Source organism: Stegodyphus dumicola, chromosome 12 (genome assembly GCF_044657685.1).
Source record: "Stegodyphus dumicola isolate Sdum_Otavi_A_Nest chromosome 12, ASM4465768v1".
NCBI classification, from domain to species: domain Eukaryota; kingdom Metazoa; phylum Arthropoda; class Arachnida; order Araneae; family Eresidae; genus Stegodyphus; species Stegodyphus dumicola.
This window is the reverse complement of record NC_140779.1, coordinates 115,167,920-115,175,183: the sequence shown is the minus strand read 5'-3', so window position 1 is coordinate 115,175,183 and position 7,264 is coordinate 115,167,920.

The following is a 7,264-nucleotide window of genomic DNA, read 5'->3' as shown; positions in this document are numbered from 1 at the left end:
GTTTACTTGATGCTGTGATTGATTTGTGACGATTTCGCTGTGAGATAGAATTAGTTTCTCTGTTTTGAATTGATTTTTGCTAAACGTTTGACATTTTGTGATATTGTTAGAATATTTTTGAAGAAATATTTTAGCATTTTGATTTATCTCTTGTGGAAAGAATAAGTTTTTGTTAACTTTTTAACGTTAACTGTGTTTATTCCAGCCCTTTGTATTCAGTATGTCTATATCAAAACCAAGTGGTAGTAAAATTAAACGAAAAATCGCTGACGAACATAGAATATTCCAAGTAAAATGGGAATTAGAATATTTTTGGTGTGAAATAAAAGATAAAATAATCTGCTTGATATGTAATAATACTATTAATGTACCAAAGTTATATAATATTAAACGTCGTTACGAACAACTCAAATCGAAATATAACAATTACGAAGGATTAATGAGAGAAGAAAAGTTGAAAGAGCTCAAGTTAGGAGTGAAAAAGCAACAGTCCATGTTTAGTAAAGTATTGCAAGAAAGTGAAGCGGCGGTACATGCAAGCTACGTCTTGTCCGAGTTGATAGCTAAACATTCGAAGCCTTTTACTGACGGTGATTTCATCAAGGAATGCCTAATGAAAGCTGGAGGAATTGTTTGTCCTGGAAATGTGAAGGCTTTTTAATCAATTTCATTGTCTCGAAATACAGTTGCGGAAAGAGTTACTGATTTAGCCGCGAATTTAAGGGATCAGATCAAAGCAAAATCATCTAGTTTCGAAAGTTTCTCCATTGCCTGTGACGAGAGCACAGACATTAGTGGCAAAGCTCAATTAGCAGTGTTTCTTCGTTCTTGTGACAAGAATTTTAACATTTTTGAGGAATTACTGGAACTAATACCGATGCCTGGTACTACCACAGGAGAAGATATATTGTGTTTTTGGACTTCTGCAGAAATACAATCTACCTTTGGCAAAATTAAATTCTGTAGCTACAGATGGCGCTCCATCAATGACCGGGAAAAACAAGGGCTTCGTAGCATTACTACGAAAAAAACTTGGTGAAATTCACGGTTCAAACATTCATCATATGCATTGTATTATACATCAAGAAGTTCTATGCACGAAAGTAATAAATATGGAGAATGTTTTGTCATATATAAAAAAAAGTTATAGATTTTATAAGATCTCGAGGTTTAAATCCGCGTCAATTCACTGCTTTCTTAAGTGAGTTAGATAGTGAATATTTGGGTTTGTCCTACTATACCGAGGTACGTTGGTTATCTTGCTCCAAGATTCTCAAACAACTCTGGGATTTGAAAGAAGAAATATATCAGTTTTTAAAAACGAAAAATCAAGATGTAAGTTTGTTTTATGATCCAATATGGATACAAGATTTATCTTTCTTGGTTGATATAACCAAACACTTAACCGATTTAAATTTATCGTTACAAGGAAAATATCATATCATTATGAACATGTTTTACATAATTAAAGCATTCAAATGTCAACTAGTTCTTTGGGAAAAACAACATAAAAATGAAGATTTGACGCACTTCCCGATGTGCAGCATGAACAAATCAAGTTTAGATGATACTTGTTCGTATCAAAAATACGCAGAAAAAATTGCAAATTTAACAACTGAATTTGAAACGAGGTTTAATGATTTTAGTTCCCTCGAAGACAATTTTTTTTTTTTTTTTCTTCGATTTTTCTCAATAAGTATTGACTCAGTACCCAGCCATATGCGAATGGAGGTGATCGAGATTCAATGCAACTCAAATTTGAAAGCAAAATTCATTGAAGTGGGCATGCCTGAATTTTACAAATATTTACCAGCCAGGTTTGAAAATACTCAAAAATTCGCATATGAAGTTATTTCCATGTTTGGTAGCACTTATCGGTGCGAGCAGTTATTTTCAGTCATGAAAGGTAATAAGTCTCCTATTAGAAACTGTATTAATGATGCTCACCTTGGGTCAGCATTGAAAGTTATCACTGCAAGCAAAATTTCTTCTGAAATAGGAAAGATAATAGCAGAGAAGAGATGTCAAGTATCAGGATGTAAACATTAAATTTTTCTTGTTCTTTTCTATATAAATATATATATATATGTTTATTATTGTATTATTCGAAATAAATCTACATTTCTATGAATATTGATTTTTTTTTTTTTTTTTTTTTTGCGGCTTGTCTAAAGTTAAACCTTGTTTGTTTGGCCCAAGTGTACCCTATGAGTTTGACATCCCTGAAGTAGCCAATGGTAATATACATTGGCAAACTATAAGAACACACACCCAGATTTTAGCGAGATATCTCGGTTGATTGGCGATTCAATCTCGGGAGCCGCTATGACAAAGAATTACCCATTCAACTCATTAGGTAGCCAGCAATAAACAGATATCTCATTTGTTCTAGATTCTCAGTATTTTTTAATTACTTCAAATATCAGTTTTAATAGTTAATTAGAATTTTTGATATGGCCAACTCTTCACAGACGATACACAGCATGTACCTGTAATCTGATTTTCATAAAACTGATAGCTTCACATTAGGGAATTTGTATGTTCCCAATTCTCGCTATTTTGTGATATTTCTTGTAAAAATCTGCTAAGTTGAATGATTATTCACCTTATCTTCTTCCTAGATGAGCAAAATTATTTCTTATTTTTTTGACATGACAGCTCTGTATGATTGTCTTTGATGTTATTAAAGACTGCTGCAATTAACTTCTGTTGTTACTGATTCTAATTGGTTATCCATTAGGCTAGACTAAATCCACGAGTCCAAGAGCCATCAATATTCCTGATACAAAAATAGGTCTTTTCAATAGGTCATCAAATAGGTGAGATGTCCAGGAGTGAAATGATCAGCATTAAAATTTCCTACAGATGAAATAGATTTTATTTCTCCAATCAAATTTAAGGCATTCCATGTGTCCACTTAGAAGCCTCATCAAAGAGTGTGAGGAGGTGACAGTGGGCAAACTACATCGAGAGTTTCTCCTGTTAGGGTCATCCTAGACATGAAGGCCATTCCTCTTAGCCCAGCTAAAACTAGTAGACGAAGTCAGCTTTGTACCTCATGGTGCTCCACATCTCTTGATGAACAGAAGCTGTATGTACTACTCTCATTTTTCCATGAACTAGTCAACTTCTATTCACTCTTAACCAATTGAAGGTGTAGTTGAGCTCCTACTACTACTTTTCATTTTCACTAAAAAGAAAGTATTTCATTTTTTTTTTTTTTCTCCCAGAGTAGAGGAGTCAGCTGTGAATAAGGGCATATAAGAAATAATACAAACTTATCTTTTAATATTTGAAATAATAAAAGACAATTAAAAAAATTCTTGAATAACTGTTTTCCATTGCAGCCAGCAGTAACTATCTGCATGGGATATCATATCATCATAATTTGGAACATTTGTAATATCATTTTCTATATTTGCCGTGGTCATACCATTTCCTCTCTAGCAATTTACTTCAGTGATGTGTAATTAGTTTAATCAAAATTCAATTTAATGTTATATAAGTATGAAATTTTATAACAACTTTTTTTTCCTTTCCTAAAAAGGTCCTTCTTAGAGACATTAGTAGTCCTTCAAAAACAATTACAGAGACTGCACGGTTAATAAATCTCAAATATAAGCATAAAGCTGCTTCATCAATATCTTATTAATGCTATGAGTGATATTTATAATAGTAACCCTTCAACCTCAGCAGCTAATAAAAACTCATCAAATTTTTGTTAATATTTAAAAATCTGCTGGGATTTGTTACAACTGTTTGTCAGCATAGTCTCCTTGGAATCTTGTCTGCAGAAGTTGAAGGACAAAAAACAGTGTAAAGCAACCTAATAATTGTGACTAATGCACATAAAAATTTTATCAGAGAGTTTCATGAACCATGGCAGGGTTCGTACTTTCGTTAAAAGTCCTTAGGTTTTTTGGAATCAATTTTTGGTCCTTAACCTTTAAGAGACGGGGCAGTTTGGAAAGTTTTCACTTAAAAAGAATCCAAATGCATTTCCACCCCCCTTTTAGGTGCCATTGTAAGGGGAAACTACTACTCTTTTGCAACTTTTCCTATAGGTCACCTTTGTTAATTTTCAGATAAGAGACTAGGGAATAATATAAAAGAAAAATTTGTTGAATTTGTTCTCTTTTCTACTGTTTCTTTTTCTTAAACTAGGGAAACATATTATGGTGAGATTTCTATATTAGATAGCTAAATAATTGTTGTATGTTGGAATATTATTAACTTTTGACATTCCATCATAATGAAAATACGACTGAGCAGCAAATGTATGCCTATAATCAGTTCATAGTTTATTCAGTTTTTATTTGTTTCCAAACTGAATTTAGTTTAGAATTACATGTACTAATTAACATTTTTAATTTATATTCGAAAATTATGTTTAACTATTTGTTTCTCATATAAATCGGCAGTTTGCTTTTATTTGTTTCCAAGCATTGTGTAACAGCTTATATTTATATATCAAACAAATCCCGTTGTATTTTTCTTATATTAGTTTCGTTTACCTTTTTCATTAGTATTCTTATTCAGTTTAATTTATTGATTCCCCCCCATTGTATCCTAAGTTATTTCATCTTTCAACTGCATTATTGTTCATTGTTCTTTCTTGCAGTTTTGTGATAAAAGCCTTTTTTATCCTTTAGCATTTTTTTTTTTTTAAATTAACTTCCTTTACTTTAAAATCAGATTTTATTCATTATATTTTCATTGCATTGCACTCCATTGCATTTTGCATGTTTCAAACAGCAATATTAAATACAAAATTTACAATAAAAAGGGGAAATATAAAGAAAAAATACATTTTTAATGACACTGAGAAGTTGGTGAAATTAATACTAATGTAAAATTGCTAAGATTTCACTGCTGAGGGGAAACGAAAGGGAATTTACGAAACCCCACAGTTGGGAGGCGCAAAGGTCATCTCGCATAAGTGACAAGGGAGGTTATTTGGACAATGACTATCTGCTCACCCTGAAGGATGGGGGGAGGGGAATTCGCTGGCCGATATTTTGGCCACAGGTGTCTTTTTGAGACACTGCAGCTCTGGTTGATTCTTAGGCCACCCGTCTTTTAAAGGTTAAAAGTCCTTAATTTTATCATCTGAAATTTGTCTCTCTCTCTCTCTCTTTTTTTTTTTTTTTTTTTTTTTTTTAATGACTGCTATTTTGAGTGTGAATTATCATTTTGGAGGAATATTTTTGCATTTCCTTGCCATGATGTTAATTTAAATGGGTGAATCTTGGAGTTTATTCAGAGCATGTTTTTAGCTAGCCAGCACATGTTTCATTTCTGACCATGCTATTGTTACGCCTTTTGGCCATTTGAATAATTATCACACCTGTTAGTTTGTCAAGTCAACCTAGTTAAGCTATAACTTAAAAGTGCTAGTCCAGCACTACTCTTTCTAGACTTGAATTGATTTGTGTGACAACGTGTTAAGTTACACCTCAAGTTGTCGGTGTTACTGTAAGCACGAATTATGTGCCTTGATAGTTGAAAATAATAAAAGGTTATTTTGACCCTTTTTCTGTGCTGGTATTGTTTCACACCTGTGCGAGAAGTCACCAGGTTCATTAGTAAGATGTAGATAAGTTTATGTGGCCAAAGACAGGATTTGTACGGTCCTTAAGAGTCCTTAGGTTTTTTTGACCCAAATCGTCAGAAGGTCCTTGAATTATCATTTTGGAGGAATATTTTTGCCGATTCACTGACAAATATGATTATCTTTTGAATGAGTGAATGGGTTCATAGGTTATAATTTGTTCCTATTTCTAATATTAAGTGTGGGCTACTGGAGTTTTTGAGCAAGGAGTCAGACATAAGCATTTCAAAATTATTTCTTTTTTTCTAATGAAGAGCTCTTAAACAACTCTCCGCTTTTGGTGATGTGAATTCTTTTATTAAACGGATCAAAATTTGGCAACTTATCAACATTTTGGCAATTTTAAGATCAATTTCTAGAGAAAAATTTTAATTCAAAGATCTGGGAATATTTCCATGATTTTTTTTTAAACATTAAAGCATTGATAAATTTAACTAAAATAATGGTATTAGTTTAAAATTATATTTAAGAAATAACATTAAAATAAAATATTTTTATTTTTTAGCTGTCATATTATAAATTGACATTACTTTCCATTTTGGCAACTTATTATACAGTATTTTGAATCTGAAAATAAACAAGGTAATAAATGCTATAAAGCACAGTTTACAAAACAGTTCATAGCAAAAACAAAATAGCTATGTAATTAATTAAAAATTTCTTCCTTTTAATTTTTTCATGGTAAGAATTTTTCCCATGTAATTGTTTCAGAATTGTCAGAATCTGCATCAGTTTTCTCTATAAAAGTAATTTTACACTTTTTTTTTTCCAAAATTTTTCTGCCCCCCCCTTTTTTTTTTCTATTACAGAATTGGTAGGGCTAATTTTTTAAGATTCTAGACTTTGCAACTTGGAAAGTTGAGAAGGATTTCAAGGCAAGATTTACAGACTCACAGTTCTGTGGAAGGTTCCAGAAAAATGTGACAAAATGAAAAATGTCTTCATGTATTAACACATAATGGAAGTATTCTACAGAAATTTTGTGATGAATTTCTTACATTTTGGAGAATTTTTGGAAGGACAATGAAAACATAATGTTTGAAATATTGTACTTCTGATATTAGTAGTCTTTTTCTTAACATGTGTCCGCGCTTATATTAATAAAGATACTGCTACATTAAAGAGACACAGACAAACTCTCTCACAGTTCAAAGTTACAGTTGAACTGCAGTTAAAAATACAGAGTGAAAAATTAATAAACAATTAGAAAAGATACAAAAAAACACTTTACAAATTAGTTTGGAATGCTTACAATTAACCAATATTTTTCCTTTACAATTAGTCATTATTTTATAATTTATTATTAATTTGTTACAATTTCAAGCTAGCAGGCAAGCCATCTTCGAATAACTGCTTCCTGCATAGTGCAGCCATCTAGTGGTGAGATGATGAAGTGAAAGGTGTTCTAACATCACTCCCTCACCAGTAACTAAGTTACGATACATAAATTGTCATGACAGTAAGAGCAGAACATGATCATTATACCGTATGAGCTAATTTCACTTCACATAAAAACATAAAGGAATCAATTACTAAACGTTGTATCAGGTTTCTCAAAGTAATGTAGCAAATCAAAGTACAAATTACATTTAATATATCATGAATTTCAAAATGCTGGAAAACATTTGTATATACCACAATTAATAAATATAT